We start from the raw sequence: 16,899 nt of genomic DNA on the forward strand, positions 1-16,899 counted from the left end.
ACTTCGAGAGATTACAATTTCTACGATGAGAGAGAGAGTTCGAGAAAGCGAGAGAGAGAGCGAGGGAGGGAGAGAGAGAGAGAGGGGGGGAGGGAGGGAGGGAGGGGGAAAGGGGGAGGTAGGGAGAGAGGGAGAGAGGGAGGGAGAGAGCACGTGCACATGCGTGCGAGAGAGACCGTTGCTATTTGAGTTGTACATGTCGGCTGGCTCGTCTTGTCTTCCACACGCGGGCAGTCTAAAAAAAGCTTCACGAATGGGAGGAGGAAATGGCGACCGATATTCACTGTTTGGAACTTACTCGGCTTGCTGAAGGAGCGAAAGTTTAAGTTGGGAGTCCAGCGGCATGCTACGTGCTGCAGCTTTTTGCTAGCCCGCTATCTGTCTGTCTGTCTAAACTGTGAGGTGTGGTATACCTATCACCCGCAAATGGCACATTGTATAGAATATATATTGTGGTAATATTTATTTTTATTTTTATTTTGTCTTCATGATCATCCTCGGTATTGGAGTAAGTAATCCAAAGTAATCAAGTTACATTACTTTAATATTATGGTACTTGGATTACATTACTAACTACATTTTTTAGTAGGTAACTTGTAACTGTAACGGAATACATTTTAAAAGTGTATATATATATATATATATATATATATATATATATATATATATATATATATATATATATATATATATATATATATATATGTGGACAAGTCCATTTCGAGACTATCTTGCCAATTCTGCCCCCCTATAAAATGGAGGGAGGAATGCTAATTTGAAACTTGTAGGATTCAAAATTGGATTGGTCACAAAGTGGGAAAGCTGGGATAGAGCAGTTTACCTTCAGGCATCTGAGACACACAAACTATGACCCTCATTATTTTTGGCCGCCTGGAGAACTCCTTCCACTTCTTCTCATCTCATGCGAGTCCATCTCTTACATCCCGCTGTGGCAAAGACTTCAATCTGTAACTGTGTTTCCAAACGAGGAGAACTCGAGCTGAAACAGGGGGTGATGATTTTTATGCCTTTCATATTTGAGTAATTAAGCACTAGGATGGATTCCAGACCAAGGTGACCAGATGACGTCTAGATTCCCTTGGCCACAGATCTAAAAATAGCGTCCATTCAGTATTTGAAGATCATCTAAGACGTCATAGTCTCAGAATGCTTTAAAAAATACTTTAAAAAAAAGTTTTTAAATTCAGTTAAATAAAGTTAATTGAAAAGTAAACATATCAGATAAATATATGATGTACCCAACTTCCTGCTAATACTATAACTGTACTGTAATTGGACAGCATTTCAGGTGCAGCATTTTTCCAATCTCGTGAGGTGTATTTGGTGTGGGGGTGTGCTTGGCTGTTCGGCGGCTGATTAATAAAAGGCTACAACAACAAACACAAATCCATTAACAACAACGCTGGTGAGGTCACTATGGTAATGCTTATGAATGATACGAGCAACACAAAAACTGGGGTATTTTGTAGGTATAACAATAAATGTGAAGCCACAACTATGTTAGCAACACTCTCCTTAAATGCGCCAACTTGCCGCATTTAAGGAGATAGATATAGATAGATACATTTAAGGAGGGCATGATATGTTGGTGCCGCCATCAAAACAAGGCACCACAGAGCAAAAATAGTCCATGAGTAACTCACTCACCATAACGCTGAATTAAGAGCCGCTCTCCGCAGAGCCCATCATGCGTGGGAAACACCTGTAGCTGTAAGTCCATGCACCTTTTTTTTTTGGGCCATTGGCTCCTGTGTTGTCTCATCACTCGGCCTTTTCTCCGTTGCAAAGAAACTTTCTAAATATTTCTGTTTTTTACCCATTTTACATTACTCATCGTAATTGTAATCCCTCAAAGTAATCCCCATTTTTTAAATAAATGTACCTGTAACCTGATTAAATGTTTTATCCTGTAACTGTAATGGAATACAGTTACATATTTTTTTGCAATCTGATTACGTAACGGCGGTACATGTATTCTGTTACTCTCCATATACATTTTATTTGACTACTTTCCCCCTTTGGGGGGATAAATGAAAAGGTATCTTGTTGTTGTTATTTACACACAACTAACAACAATCACTATCCACAAGTAGAACTCACTTCCCAACAGTGCCTCGCACTCTCTTGTGAGGATTGCTTTGCCTGGGATAGCTGCAAGTATGTATGTAAGCTGCTTGATAAATGATTCAGTCGGCACTGCGTAGACAACATGATATACAAGCTAACTCGGAATCCAGCAGGATGAACGGGGCTCCAGAGACTAACACTACAAGCTTGGAGAAGATCTCACAGGCCTCGCAACAAGACGGATGTAAACAAACTAAAGGTATTTGGGCAACGCATCAAAAAACATGCTGACACTTACATTTTATGCTAAATAGCTGCTAGCTATTGTACTAGCTGACTTAAATGGAGTCGACCGAACCAGTTACAGCATTTTCATGACATAAATGCATAAATAGCCAACATATATACGTATCTGGAAAACATTAAAAAACGTCAACTGCAAGCCAACAAGTTAAAGTTACACTAAAGGAAAAATACTACAACTAGTGCTGAGAGTAGATCAGCCTCATGTAGACTCTCAACATTTGGAACTAAAAGAGAACATCAGTGCTAACAAAAGTAAAAGGTGATGAGAGATACAATTAAGATGATTACATTTGTATGTTTTACTGTCAGAGATTAAAACAACTTACACTACTCATAAAAAGTTAGGGATATTTGGCATTCAGGTGAAATTTATGGAAAATGTAAAAAGTTCACGCTACTGTGATATCATATCATGAAAGTAGAAGGATGCACTAGTGTTTTCCTTATCTCAACCAATTCACTGAAAGAAAAGTTAACAACAATGGTGAGTCACCACAACCAAAAATGTCAACATCTCAATAACTCGTCACGTGTCCTTCAACATCAATTACAGCTTGAACACGACGTCTCATGCTGTTCACAAGTCGACTCATTGTCTGATGAGGCATGGCTTCCCACTCTTCTTGAAGGGCAGCCCTCAGGTCATTGAGGTTCTGGGGTGCAGTTTCTAGTTTTTACACCAGGGGTTAAAGTTCTCCGTCGTGGGGACGGATTTCCGTCATTTTGAAAATACAACAGGGGTGCACCCCATAAACAAGTCCCCATGGGGACGGGCACGTTTGTTGTTTAAGATCCCATCACAAAACTGACATTGCTTTCAAGCATTGAATTTATTCAAACCACCATAAAAGTTTTTGAAAAAATATTTTATTTTAATATTTGGGTGAGGTCTTAAATTTCATGCTGTGTGTACCTTCTCCATGGAGAAGCGGCAAGCCATATTAGGAGAAGTTGGCGGAACTGTTTGTCGCTAGAGTGCAGGGTGGACGGGACGAGTCGAGCCCTCCACACACTACGCAGCCAATTTGAATGTAGGATGGGAAAGAGGAAGTTTTAATTGCTACTCAGTGTTTGGAACTTACTCACTGAAGAAAAGGAAAAAGTTTAAACTGTCGGCCTGCTGCGGCGTCCTGCTAGGGAGGAGCTAGTTGTTGCTAACCCGCTACATGCTAACGTGAGTCAGAGTTCCACCTTCAAAGCAAGGTTCTCTGGGAACGGGAATTAATAAGCTGCGGCTTTATCCCGTCGACCCTTTTTATTTTTGGGTATTGTCCGAAAGGAAAAAGGAACAATAAAAGCAAAACAAGGTTATTTGGGTGTGAATCTGTAAATGTTAATAGCTACATTTTTTTAACAAGTAATGAGAAACTGTATCAGAAGAATACAATTTAAAAGTAAGCCTCTCAACCCTGCTTATATAGCATAACATGACCATGTATAGATAGATATTTTATTATACATTGATACTGTCTTTTAAGTTTGCTTGATTTTTATCTCTCAAAATGCATCAAATTTATGTTTTTAAGTATGTATTAAGTATTTTAAATTTTTTGCATTCCCAATTACCCTCCTAGAGCGGTCGTATACTTGTCCCATTTTTCACCCATGGTTAATGCCTAAATATTATTATTTAAAAAGAATCAGTGTGCGCCGTACTGCCATGCAAAATTTTGTGATGTAAACGGTTTTGAATTGTCTGATGTGACACGAAGGGAGGTGAGAGGCATCCAAAACATGTCTGGCGTTGAGTGACATTTCATCATCCGGTTTCAAATGTAACGGTCATCATCATGAGATGTGGCCAAAGGACATCCACTTCTACATCTTTCTGTGACTCTTCCAGTCTCGTTAGAGAACAGCAACTTGTGTAAAAAGTACTGAAACGTTTAACAGTTGGACATTTGCATTCAAAAGCTTAGAGAAGGTCACATTAAGTTCACTTGTAAAGGTTTGAATGCATTTTGGGCTCGTCCTGAAATTTCACCCAAAAGCCAAATATCCCTAACTTTTTGTGAGTAGTGTAGATGTAATAGGCTCTATATTGTCAAGAAGGGGGAGCTTGAGGATCCAAATGCGGGAAGACAGGGCAAGGAGGCAGAGGTTCGATCAAAAAAGGGATTTTAATTTCTACAAAACAAAAGGCGAGATCTAAATTGCACGGAAAAACATAACATGGAGAAAACAACAAGGCAAAACGGGCAGCATGACATGGGGGGGAAACTCCAAGGCAAAAACGGGCAGCATCACAGGGGGAAATACAACAATGACCCGACACAGACAGAGGGGAGACAGCAGACTAAATACACAGACTAACGACACAACAAGACACACCTGGGGCAAGACACAAGTGACTGAGGGCACTGATTGGATCACACAAGGAAGGGCAGGATCACACTTAAACAAGACCAAGGGAGACACACAAGGAAAACAGAACCCAAAACATGACATATATTACATTATTATAGACAGCGCAGCTGTGCTCGGGCACAGAAGATGGCATATCCTAAATGTTGCGCTGACGCAAGCCTTAATGTGCTTGTTTGGGAATTTGGTTTATCTCTGTGCGCTATGCTGGGCGTTCCGGCCTACTGAGGGCAATTCCTTTTGACCTGCACCCGGCGTACATGACAATTTGGTGGCTTGAAGTAGACTATACTTTTCGCCATCTGAATCCACGTCTAATTATTGCCGCAGGCGGTGTAACACGATTTTGGTGAATTTGATCAAGGTGCGGGTAGGAAGATGTGTGGTGTGTGTTCTGCCTACCGGCTGGTGTCCTGGTGAAACTGCAAAAACCTGGAGCTTAGCACCCAGAAAGATAGGTGATGATCATGGACTTCAGGAAAGTTACAGTCCCACAGTAAATTTCCCTTCCATCACCCCGGAACTCACACACGAACACATACGATTGGGGCGGAACACGCGCTTGAAATCTGTGATCATCTCCGTAGCTAGCTTATGCTATCTGCCGGTGGAGGTCTGCTTGCTATTTCTCATGAATGTGCTTTGTGCCCCTCAACAACAAAACACAAACAAATCTGTTTATTTTTCTGCCATGACTATTACTGTGCCTCTGTTGTGCCACATTTAGCGAATGAGAGGAGCCATTTTGATTGGTGGTGACTTAAGTCGGCTATCTTTACGTCCACAAAGAAGTTGCGTCTTGAGACTCATATCTTCTTTTTTTTTCCTTGCGCTCTTGTGGTTCGATTAGGGGATGACATTGATATTTGTCAACTGCGGGCATGTGAAGCCCTTTGGGACTCTTGTGTGATTAAGGGCTATATAAATAAACTTGGCTTGACTTGACAAAGCACAAAATTCCGCACTGCACTCATTTGCAAAGGTATGCAAAAATACTAAAACATAGTCTAGTCCGCCCCTGCCCAATTCTAGACTGCGCCTCACGCCAGGCATGTATTGAGTACTAAATTAGAGCCCCAAATTTTCAATGCAGAATCAACAAAGATACATCATGAGGAATGTTCATTCATACGTTGCAGACTCATCCGCAATAACTGAGGTCATAGTGTGACATGGATGGTCTTTTATTGATGTGACACAAATTTATACAATAACACCTCTTTGAAGAAAGTGACTTTCAGGTAGCAGTATTCACATTTGTAAGTTGAACCTGAAGAGACCTTGTCAAACCCAAATGTGGCCTTTAATTCTTCCTTAATGTATCGTGTCTGACTTTGAAATGTTAATAATACCACCTGCTACTCACCAGAGGATCTTGAGAGTCATAGCTTGTACTCGTCAGCACTTGAGCTGCTGTTCTGCCTGTCAATGCCGATCCAGCTGCTGTCAGCGAACTGATTGCATGAAAGGTTATTGTTGGGCATGTTTGCACTGACGACGTCATTATGTGATGAGATTTGATTTTAGGATGGACTGCGTACATCACTCAGTTTAGATTGAATAGCTCTGTTTTATCTTTAAAATGGTCTTCATTTGAGATGACTGCAATACGCATGTACCTACCAAAACAACTATGCATGATCTGTGACAACACAAAAGTTAATGATATTGAACACTTAACATTGTTAAGTTTGGTATGGACTGATTACTTCTACATTATTCCATGTTTTCATCACTTCAACCATGCAGTCATTTTATAAATCACAATTTTTGCTCCTTGACATTTGGGTAATTGTACCAAACTCTCGGCAAGCTCCTTGGAGTCTCAACCTCCCCCCCCCCCCCCCCACCAAACTGTCATCAAGGACATCTTCTGAACATATGACAGAAGATAGAATCATCTTTATTTGTCTGTACACACACATACATGGAATTGAACCTCTGCATCACAAAAGCAGACACAGCAAACACACAGTGTTAGTGGTAAGCACTGGAGCAAGGAGCCCCTCAAAAGAGTGATGCCCGAAATTGGTATCACAACTACAAAACTGAATTCAAAATGTTATGCTCATTGTAAACCGGATGAAAGATGCTCTTTATTTGTCCTACATATCTGAGTGCATGCTTGAGAAAGCTGCAAAAAAAAACCAAAAAAAACACTTGAGTCTGCAATCATTGTCAAAGGGTATATGCACGGAATATGATGAATAGCTCATCAATGTGACTATATTTGAAAGAGTGAAGATCTGCTATTCTTTTTTCAAGAATGCACCATGAGATTGTGGATTGTCAAACTGCTCACAGTGCATTGTGTCATGTCACATGGGACATTGATTAACAATTTCAAAACATGCATTCTTTTATTTATGTATTTATTTATTCATTAGTCCTTGTAAAATACCTGCAACACATGGACTTATTACTGTACATATTTGAAAGGCCCGTTACAACTGGTACCACTATATAGTCATTAACAAATTTGCTCCCAAAAACATATAAATATGTTCTATTTTAAATGTTTTAAGTGCCCCAAAGACGTATTTATACATTTATAATTTTTAACTTTTTTAAATTTTTTATGCTAGAGCATACAGAAGGATTTGATGAAAGCCTCTGAACTGCAGAGAACGGCTGAAGCAATGGTAGTAATTACAAAAACGGCCAGCAGGTGGCAGCAGAGTATAAGATATCAACCAGGGCCATGTTGCAACAAAGCTCATTTATCCACAGTTCTAAACAGATTTGTGAATAGCGATGACATTTTGTTATATTCTAATGCTAATTGCTACAAACGGAAACAGAAAGAAATAAACTAAAGGGGTTTTAAATAGCTACCGAGCAGGGAGCGCGAGCAATGCGCTCATCACAATCAGAATCGGTTTTATTGCCATGTAAGTGAATACATTTCGGTGACTGGTGCAGACATAAGACATAAACGAGTAGCATTGAAATGACATATACATTAGTAAGTAAAAGATGAAAAAATATAAAATAAGATAAAACAAATATTTCTAAGTAATACTGTCACTGTCATTGAGATGAATTTATGATCTATGTAATTAAATATATAATTAAACAGACAATAAATGTTTATGTTGATAATGTAGATGAGAAAAAAACTGCAAAAAGTCAATATATCTAGCGCATAGTACAGTGACTAAAGTGACAGTTGGAAAAAGGAGTGACAGTGCAGCAGAGTGATTAAATTGCATTTAAAAGTCCAACAGCAAAGGGGAAGAAGCTGTTCTTATGGCGTGAGGTTTTGGTTTGAATGGACCGTAGCCTTCTGCCCGAGGGGAGTGGGTAAAAAAATCCATGTCCTGGGTGAGAGGGGTCAGCTGTGAGCCGACATTCACGCCTCACAGTCCTGAAGGTATACATGTCTTGGAGTGACGGGAGGTTGCATCCAATCACCTTTTCAGCAGAGCGAACAACGCGCTGCAGTCTGTGGCCCAACGTACCACACAGTACTGGAGGAAGTGAGGGTGAAGTCAAAATGGCAGTGTAGAATTAAACCATCATCTTAGCTGGCACCTTCAATTTGCTTAGCTTCCGCAAGAAAAACATCCTCTGCTTTGCCTTCTTGATGAGGGAGCTGATGGTCATCTCCCACTTAAGGTCTCGGGTGATGGTGGTACCCAGGAAGCGGACGGAGTCCACATTGGAGATGGAGGTGTCCGTCAAGGTGAGGGGGAATAGTGAAGCTGGCGCTTTCCGGAACTCTACCACCATCTCCGCTGTCTTCTGGGCATTTAACACTAAGTTGTTGCTAGCACGCCAGGACACCAGACGGTCCACTTCCCTCCTGTAGGCAGACTCATCACCGTCTGAGATGAGTCCAATGGAGTGCTCCATTCACACAAACACTTCCTGCTCTGCCTCTTTTTTGTTGTTGTTGTCCCGCATCCACGACAACCAGTGCGGACGTGGTGCTCTTTGCGTCACAGCATGCGATGATCGGGTCGGATCTTGTCGGTTTCAGACTTGTAGTGTGGCTACACGTCCGTCCACGACACAGAGTGAATTTATCAGGTAATCTTTTTTTTATTTTAAATTTTTTTTATTATTATTTTATATATATATATATATTTATATATATATTTTTTTATCAGGTAATCTGACAAAAAGACAAAAAAAAAGAAGCTTGGCATAAGACAACACTCCAGGGACTGTTTACTATTTTTGAGTTTGCTGCATTTACAGTGCGATCTCTACATCTGAAAACAATCAAGTATAGGGCAACACAATTTTCCATCTATCTATTTCTTATGCATATCTAGGGTTGGGTCACTGGGCATTAGCCTGAGCAGAGAAGCCTGGGCTTTCCTCTTTCTTAGTCCAGCTTTCAGGCTCCCAGGCACTAGCACGTTCTGGGTCTTCCTAAGGTGGCACGTGGACTTAACATCTTACCAGTGTAAGGCATCCCGGAGGTATCTGCACCAGATCCCTCCCACCTTTTCTGCATCTTCACGATGTCGAGGAGCAGCGTCTCTGAGTTCCTCCCAAATGGCTGACCTTCTCTGTAAGGAAGAGTCCAAACACCCTTAGAAGGAAAATAATTTCCACCGCTTGTACCCTTGAGCTTGTTCTTTCAGGCATGACCCAGAGCTTGTGACCATAGGTGAGGGGGGTAGCTTTGATCGACCAGTAAATTGAGAGCATTGCGTTTTGACTCATCTCCCCCCTCACCACGACAGACTGATCCAGACTCTGCATAACTGAACTGCACCATTACACCTGTCAAACTCTTGCTTCACTCTTCCTTCATTTGTGACCCAAACCCCAAGATACTTGATCCTTCACTAAAATCCAGTGCCTTCGACCACTCGGCCACAATACCTGAGAAGTCTTATGCAAAAAGAGAAATTTGTTGGGAATTTAAGAAATGTTGCAGTTTCAGGCGCAGTCTTGGCGGACAAACAGTAGGCTTGCATGCCATCATCCAGGTTCGTGCTGTCCTGCCTGGCCTTGTGCATAACGTGATCAAGCCTGATCAGATCCGTGGCAAACCTCATTCTTCTTCAACGACAAGAGACTACAGGACAACGCTTTTTACTTCAGCAGCAGAGCGGCGCATCCGAAGCGTGCTGGGCCCATAACCTAGAGGTCGATGGATCGAAACCATCATCTGAAATCTCGACTTGGTTATTTATTAGCACAATCCTGAGTCGTGGATGTTGTTGAACTTCTTCTAAGTGATTCTTTTGAAGGTTAATTATGTGAAATTAAGAAAAGGCTACTCATTGTCTGTGGCCAACGGATTTGAACCTTAATTAATTTACTTCACATTGGAAAAATGGGCCATCTTTCACCTGTGTCAGTCTAATTACTCTGTATTGTCACTGATTAAGCAGGCATTAATAGTGAGAAAGACAAAGATACTGAGATTTCAGGAAGAATTTTGGTGAGCCCTATGACTTGAGTGTGGTAAGAGGACAAAATACAAACAGAAAATCAAATACCTCCAGAATCAGAATTTTGATCAGAGGTACAGTACTGACAAAGGTTGGGAAACTGCATATATAACCTGATTTGAGTATGGATTGGCAGCGGTGGGATTTGGGATTTACCATAATTTCGATACAACATGAAGGCAGCATTAATCCAGCGCCTTCGACCACTCGGCCACACTACCTGATAAGCCTTTAGCCTTTTGGAATTTAAGAAATGTTGCAGTTTCAGGCGCAGTCTTGGTGGACCAACAGTAGGCTTCCACACCAACATCCAGGTTCATGCTGTCCTGCCTGGCCTTGTGCATAACGTGATAAAGCCTGATCAGATCAGTGGCGGACCGCATTCTTCTTCAGCGACAAGAGACTACAGGACAACGCTTTTTACTTCAGCAGCAGAGTGGCGCAGCGGAAGCGTGCTGGGCTCATAACCCAGCGGTCGATGGATCGAAACCATCCTCTGCTATCCCGACCTGGTTGTTTATTAGCACAATCCCGAGTCTTGGATGTTGTTGAACTACTTCCAAGTGTTTCTTTTGAAGGTTAATCATGTGAAGTTAAGAATGGGCTACTCATTGTCTGTGGCCAACGGATGTGACCCTTTCCTCAATTCATTTACTTCACATTGGAAAAATGGGCCATCTTTCACCATTCTCAGTCTGGTTCCTCTGTGTTGTCACTGATTAAGTAGTCAGTCCCGGTGAAAGGTCAAAATACAAACATAAAATCAATTACCTACACTTTGTGAAAAACACAACCCTACGTCAGAACTTTATCAGAGAAACAGTACTGACAAAGGATGGGAGAAGGCATACATGGCCTGATGTTAGTAACAAACAAACTAATAAAATAAAATAAACACCTCAACAAAAGAGTTCATGAAAGTATGTTGACACAAGTTTCCCCAAATAAAATACAATGTAACCTTCAAAGTTGAGTACGAAGTTCAGTGATGCCGATAGACTTCTGAGCAGTTCTACTTCAAATTTCAGTTGTTTTTCCCTTCGAAAAAAAGTAAATAATTTGCTCGAGCCTGTTATCGTCATATATCAGTTATTAACTGTGTTGCGCATTTTAACATGCTTAAAGAAGTTAACCACTTTTTGATATTAAATACAGTAAAGTGGAACTATTCAGATTGAGTTATGTTTCATAAGACACAAAAGTATTGAATAGTTCTTGAGGTAGAATTTTAGTCTGTCTGTGCGTGCTTGTAGATTATCCCCCCCCCCCCCCCCACTTTATCTCTTTCAAACCACAAGAAATAAGCCATTGAATGAATGCAGCTTCTTATCTGATATCTGGAGGATCCCCTTGTTGAATGCCCACCAGTAGCACCCCTCAAAATTTGTTTCCAACATTTCAAAAGCAATTAACTTGTGTTTATTTAGTCCCCCCCCTGCAGTGGGAGGATGCGGTCGCATGTGGTCTCCTCCTCCTCGAGCTGCTGAGGAAGTGATGCTAATCTAGATAGAGGGAAGACTGGGAGGGGGAGGCAAAGGGAAAAGAGGGGTGGGGGGAATCACCCCTCCTACTCTCTCTCTCTCTCTCTCTCTCTCTCTCTCTCTCTCTCTCTCTCTCTCTCTCTCTCTCTCTCTCTCTCTCTCTCTCTCTCTCTCTCTCTCTCTCTCTCTCTCGAAGATGATTGTGCTGCAATATGTCGCATGACCGCCGCCAGGACTGCAGACGAATCTAGTTAATCATTAATAATATATTTTTTTTTTTAAAAGGCATCCGTTTGCATTACACAACAAAGTAAGATTTTTTTTTTTTAAACAATGGTTTTAATAAAAGGCTGCTTTTGATCCCCTTCTCGTCAGATTTCATTCAGCGTCGACCATGAAACAACTCTTTGGATGTTTCAGACCATCCAACCACCTGCTTTGATATTTATGAGAAGTCCCTACCCGACCGCCCACCCTCCCACACCATTGATATTCGCGGAGCTCAAACTTAGGCAGCTTTGCTGCATTGTCACTCGCTTTTCTCTCTCCCTAACACTGCATGCTCTGATCTGACCTGCACCCCCCCTCCCCCACACACACACCAGCCCCCCTTTTTACACCGCAGCATCCTGCTGCCATAGAAACCACAATGAGCATCCCGGGTGGTGCATGCAAGGCAGTCAGTATGTGCGCTCAGGAGAGGGAGCGCATCGACAAAAGATAGAGCGAGCGGAGAGGTGGTGTTATTGGTTGGGGGGAGGTGAGGAAAAGCAGAGGGAGAAGTGAGGGGGTGAGCTTATCCAGGAAGGAAAAGTGACTTTCACGGGTGAGTACAGCATGGAGCGGTATTGAGTATCTTTCTTTTGTCTTCTTTGTTGATGAGTGATTGTGGGTTTGCTGCTGGGATGCTCCGAAACAGGTAGTGGGAGTTGTGCTGTCTCATATTGTGGCTTCAGCATTGTAGTTTGGGTCGTATTTTACTTTCGGCTTAAAAGCAACTCGCGTTCTTATTTTGCACGACACAAATTCATTGCTGGACCGCTGTGTTAATATTTGATGAGCCTTCCCATCGTACTCGCCTCTGCCCCTTTTAAAAACCATCTCTTTGTTGTCCTCCAGCTTTTATCAGTCATTAAACTCATGTTCCAGCCCGAGGTTAGAACACCTGCTCTGCTGCATAGCGCAAAAAAAATGGTCAAGTCAGGCTTTTTGATTCGGTGTGAGTGTCTTTTCTGTCACTTTTCAGCCCTCCTCTTGCTCCTGCTCTTCCTCAGCGCTCCTTGTCCTGACACTTTGATGAAGGGCCAGAGCCGCGGGGCTAATAGGGAGGAGATCAGCCTGAGCTGGAGGCAAAAGTGTAATTGTGACAGCAGTTGGCACCTTTGAGACGCTTGTTGTTTGATAACGGGCCAAGCTGTGAAGACAGAAGGCAAAAAGAAAAAAAGAAAGAATCCATGCAACCTGTTAATGTCCCTGGTGCTTATTAACGCCCTTTTCTATTCCCGCACCCTCGACAAGCGGCATGCATCAAGAGGTGCAGTTTGGTTAATTTTGGGAAGGCTTTTTAAAATTTCTATTACCCTTGTCAAAAGTTGTGAAGGGCTCCAAAACCTTTCTTAGAATTTCCCAATTTTTTGGCAACCTACTGCGAGTACAAGCAACCTTTAAAAATAGTAATTTTCAAAAATCAATGCCCTGGTAATAAGGCTTTAAAAGCGTGCAACAGTGTAATATGTATGCCAGGCCAGTAGTTGGCGATGTCACCATACACCGAAAGCTTGTCGCGGGGTTTTGAATTGTGATGTATGAAAGTCATGTGACTCTGTTGGACACAGTAGTGTTGTGGTTTTTAATCGACCTCAACCAAAGGTATTTTTATTCTGTACATATTTATGTATGCACACAGTCAATTTTGTAAATTTTAAACTAAAAAGAGTACATTTGATGGCAGTCCAAACTAGAGTAAACTTTACATTTGTACACTCATCAGCCTGTCGGTTGCAGACTTGCTCATACGCGAGGTGTTCTTGAGTTTAGCTGGTCGAAGAACTCTGCTATGGCTCGCTACATTATTGCTGCTATCATTAGCTGGGTACTTATCATTTATTGTGGTAAGCTGCTTCTGTGGTAACAAATTCACCACAAAGAAGGCATGTCACTCTATCTTGATCAGTGGTGCCGTCGGGGTGTTTTTTTATATTTAAATGAAGCATTGATCGGACCAACAACTCTAGCTCCTCCATTTTCACGTCTTCTCTCTGCTCCTGAACTTGCCTTGCCACTTACAATAGGTTAGCCTATCAGGTTATGCCAAACACAGTAACAGCCAATCAGTAACCACTTCAGGGTGTGATTGACCTTTGAAACCATTGCCAACAACTCAAGCGCATAAAAAAAAGATCTCATCAGCATACAGAAACAGTAAAGTCAGAGATGAAAAAGTCGATTAACACGATTCAAAAACATAATACTTTAAATATGACTGTAAGTGATTGAGTTTGCTGTTTTGACTACTTCTAATTCCCATCCCGAGTTGTAGTCCATGAACACTTTGATGGAAAAGTATTACACACAAAGAAACAATGGGTGGACAATTGTTGTGTTGGTTGTGCTTGTGCATGTTTTTCATTAACTTTTAAGATACACTCCCAACGCATCCGTTATTTACAGATGACTGCTGTCTTGGCCAAAATGATAAAATGTTCTTTTCATATGTTGTAAGTCTAAGCTGACCCCTTTTTTTTTTTTTTTTTTACAATGATGTAATAACCTTATGTAACTACCGCCAAAAAGGCCAAACTCTCCATCCCCATTTTTTTTTTGTGTTCCCTTCCCATTTCACCGTTTGCAACATAGAAGGGACCATTTTCTGTCATCCAGTTAATGAACAGTAGTGGGACCATGCCACCTCCACTACAAAGAAATAGTGCTAGAAAGTGAGATGGTCAGTGAAAGGTTCCATACTTCTGCTGACTGACTGATTGACTGGGGTAGTGGCCATATAACCAAAATGCAATTCCTGAGTAGAAAGAAAAACATCATATCGGTAAGATTTTTTGTGTGGTTGTCTTAGAGAGCCTCGTGTCAAGAAGAAAGATGTACTCCATTGTTGTCCTTTGCTTACTGTCTTCTTATTCTTTGTTGTCGCCACGTATAGGATTTAGCTTCGCAATCCGCACTGAGAACTTGAACGGAGCGCTTAGTGGAAACACGACTTCAAACAAATCCATCCTTTCATATCTCGGCCCCAGTGGCCCTCGCCTGTGCTTTGCGTGTGCGACTGTGTACAGTTCCAGGTTTGGAAAGAGCATGTGACCGCGCACGTGCAGCGCATGAGTGTTGACATGATGGCGTGCAAGGAGAATGGCCACGGGGGTCGCTGGCTGTGTGTGGATACGGGGATTTGTGGCGCCTTTCGTGTGACGCCTTTTTATGACTCTTGTTTAAATGTCACACACTGAGGCTGCACACACGCTGACAATAGCACATGGCTGTAATAAACATGACAAAATGTGAGGCCAAGAGTTGGTGCGATAATGCTGAGCTTCCTCCCTTCCCAATTTCCTCTAGGCGCGCGGTTTGTTCCGAAAAAATCGGAGCGAATTCTCCGAGCCCTTCGGCCCCCGATCAATACAGCATGAGAGGAAACAATATTGGCTTGGTAAACAAGGGGAGGGGCTGTACTGACAATGATCTCACTTGTTACAGGAAGCTCATGTTTAATAGATGAAATCAAACCCGTGTGAATAGTGTGGCTCCACTGTGGCCAAGACACAACAACACATTTGAAATTGTTGCAGAGAGAAAGTCCATAATCTGACACTTCAAAGCATTTATTTAACCAAGGCTCAGGCGCTGCTTCTGACTGCAACCTGCACATTTCATCTATCAAGAGATCAAAACAGCCAGAGGCTATTCCGTGGTTGCTTTTGTCCGGTGAACACAAAACTATAAATTTAGTATTCCTAAAACAGTCAAGCAGCGTTGGAGGTTTAGAGAAAAGTTTGTGACAGTGCTCCGGTGAGAGCAACTGAAGAACCAGTAACTGTACAAGAGAACCTTTATAACTCAAACTGTTGCCATCTTTACTGAAGGGGAAGTCAACCCCAACATTTTTCTACAAAAATATGTTGTATGCGCCCACTAGTCTAAATAGTATTCTGATTATTATTATGTTTGTGGAATATGAATAATGCAGCAAAATCCACCTGTTTTTCTCCATCTCTGTTTTGCCACTTGTTGACTGAAAATGACATCCCAGTTGCTCAGGTCACATTTCACACCGAATCACGGCTTCACCTGTTTTCTGAGTTTGGTAATGTGACGGTTACAACTCTGAGCCGTGGTTGGTCTTTACCTGAGCCCTGAGCAATTGTGATGCAAGTGGCAAAATGGACGCCCCCTGAGTTGTATAAAGAGAAAAAGGTGGCTTTGGCTTCAGATTCCACAAACACAATCTTAAGATGGTCCCAGTGTCCCAGTGGGCATGACATATTCGTGTGTAAATAACAATAAAACGCATCATTTGGATGACGTCAACAATTCTGGTTCATGATTGGATTTTAACTGACCAATCACAATCGCAAGTTGATTTGCATGATGGTCATGTTAAAAATGTTGCATATAACACATTACATAATATACGCGTTTTATTCATGTATTTTATGTTATTTTTTATTTTATTTTTTGGATTCCCCCTTTACACTATGAATGTGGCCACTATAGCACAACAAATGATTAATCAATAATGCCTCCTGTCTCTGATTGGTTGTTTTCCCTCTGGCCTTGTGTTTTCCTAGAATCAAATTAGAGATAAAGGGCGGATGTTTTTCCAACATGTATCGCTTTCAGGTCATACTGACAGTTTTAACTAGGCAGGCAAGGTTTCAGTAACATTTTGGCATGCTTAAATGTCATCAAAGGGTTTGTAATAAACAATAACAAATAGACTGTTATCATGAACTGTGAAAGCAATTAACCTTCCGTTTGCTTCGCGTCCATTAATATTCTTCCTTTCTGCAAAACAAATGTTTTATGAACAATATTCAAGCTCTGTAGCTGTTAGATAGTTTTTTTTTGTTTTGTTTTTTACTTTGTCATTTTTGCAGTCAGTGTTTGCTGCTGTACCCGTATTTGTTTAGCTTTTGTGTGTGTGTGTTTTAAAGATTGGGAAAAAGCCTTAGAAATGTGCCAGCAAAGACAAATTCAAAGTGTAGCAATGCCTTTCATAATTTAAATGTCATGAA

The 16,899-nt window shown here is 41.5% G+C and overlaps 1 protein-coding gene and 1 non-coding gene across 2 annotated transcripts in view; both read left to right on the forward strand.

The window, feature by feature from the left end:
- The window catches only part of syt6a (synaptotagmin VIa), an 88,578-nt gene that overhangs the window by 38,587 nt on the left and 33,092 nt on the right, over positions 1 to 16,899 (forward strand). The window lies entirely within an intron of this gene.
- On the forward strand, positions 10,603 to 10,674 carry trnam-cau (transfer RNA methionine (anticodon CAU)). Its single transcript has one exon. It is a non-coding gene; the product is annotated as a tRNA-Met (tRNA).

Source organism: Leptonotus elevatus, chromosome 2, assembly GCF_054856555.1.
Source record: "Leptonotus elevatus isolate MCC_2025b chromosome 2, RoL_Lele_1.0, whole genome shotgun sequence".
In the NCBI taxonomy this organism is placed as follows: Eukaryota; Metazoa; Chordata; class Actinopteri; order Syngnathiformes; family Syngnathidae; genus Leptonotus; species Leptonotus elevatus.